Source organism: Trachymyrmex septentrionalis, unplaced genomic scaffold (assembly GCF_001594115.1).
Source record: "Trachymyrmex septentrionalis isolate Tsep2-gDNA-1 unplaced genomic scaffold, Tsep1.0 scaffold16, whole genome shotgun sequence".
Classification (NCBI taxonomy): domain Eukaryota; kingdom Metazoa; phylum Arthropoda; class Insecta; order Hymenoptera; family Formicidae; genus Trachymyrmex; species Trachymyrmex septentrionalis.
The window spans coordinates 664,284-666,288 of NW_017304758.1; positions in this window are offsets into that span (position 1 = coordinate 664,284).

Sequence of the window (2,005 nt, forward strand, 5' to 3'; positions counted from 1 at the left end):
CTCTCTCTCTTGTTTTGCATAAATAAAATATTATCTTAAAAATTATTTCTGAAAGATAAAATTTTAATTTGAATTAGAATACTTTATCTGCTATAAATTTAATTCATTCAGAGTCATTAATTCTGGAATTATAAATAAAAATTATATCAAGGAATTTTATACACTGGAATATTTCACAAAATTTTTCAAGTCTTTACTGATGTCATTATAAATATAATCTTTAAAATATATGTAGATCATTTATTATAAATATGTCAATTTAATATTTTTATTATATGTACAATATAATTTAAGGTTTATACATACATGTCGTAAAGAGATTATAAATCTCTTATAAATCTTATTTTTTGATAACGATAATTCCAGATGATGTTAAATCAGCTATTGCAATTCCACGTCTTACGTTTACGTCTTATTTTGATGATATAGAAGCTATGACGTTTATATTGTTCTTAATAGCTTATGATTCATCATAATCAAAGAGATGATTTATATGTAAAATACAGAACGGAATACAATTTAATAAACGTGTTATACGTTCGGAGACTAAGTCACAACAGCGTCGCAACAAGTAAGATTCGCGCCTTATGAGTCGGACTGTACGTAAATTTGTATCAATTGCCGGTACAGCTGCTTCAATTTATTGTGGGATTAGAAACAATGAGTGGGGTCAAATGGTCCCTTCTTGTCATAATGTACCAACCCTCGTTGGCGTCGATCATGACGTCACTTCGCCTCCAAAATATCAGCCGTTTATTTAATATTTTTATGATCTCAACAATGCAAGTTAGAAGCTTAAGTTTATTTGTTTACCAAATTGCTAAGCAATTTTATTCATAATCTTCTTTTAAAACATGAGTACAATTCTTTAAAGAGTCATTTCCAATATTTCTAAACAAAGCTTTTGTCAAATATAAAACAATACTAGAAAAAGGGAGCATTTGGAGGCTTTCTTTAAAAGGTCTCCAGACGATATGACCAACGTACGCCAACATTAGCAAATATCATACACATACGTGACATACACAATTATTCGTAGTCAATATTAAACAAATGTGTGCAAAGTTGAAGTATACATTGGTTATATCATCTGGAACTTTACTGTTGATTGCATACGAAAAACTAAAAAGATCGTAACAAAAGAAAAAATTAGACAATTTAGACATTTATCATAATATAGATTATTTTCTCAATAGATTATTTTTTATATAGAAGAACCACTACTCAGCCAATTTGTTTGAAGAATATTGTGATGACCTTTTTAAAAAGTTTTTAAAAAATATAGAAACAAATAATATGTTCGGCAGATTTATTATTATTATTGTTGTTGTTGTTGTTGTTGTTATTATTATCAAGAGACACGATAATATCTCGACACTAATTATTTATACAGTAAATACTTTTTATTTAAAATTTTTTTGAAAAGTCAGCAGGTAGCAATGTATGGACGTGCATTGTTGTAAAGTATGATAATTCTAGAGATCAAAAGGCCGCGTCCTCTGCATGACTCTTTGTTCAGTCTATAAATATCGCACGGTTGAAAGAACATGTTTCAGTCGCATCGACGATCTTTCTTGAGATTAGCAATTGTTCAATGATAATTTTAAGAAATGATTAGCATAGCAATGTAACATTCAAAGAGAGAGAGAAAGAGAGAGAGCGAAAAAACAAAGGCTGTTGTATTATATTATTTGCTGTCGTAATAGCATCGTGTGGAAAATTATGAGAATATTAAGAAAGCAGTACAAAAAATATTGCATTGAGAACAAGATTGATCGCATCACACTAGTTGAAAAACGTTTAAAAAAAAATGTATTTTCAATGTAATTATTTTCCGTATAAAAGACAGCATAGCAGCGCCTGTTGAAGGCAAAAAAAAATTCCTTAAGGATGCATTACATATGCGAGAGACGAAACGGTCGAACGTCTCGTTGCCTCGTCTTCATCGCCGTTTCTTTCCACTGCGCTCCTCTCCCTCTGCTTTTTTTATTATTATTATCATTTC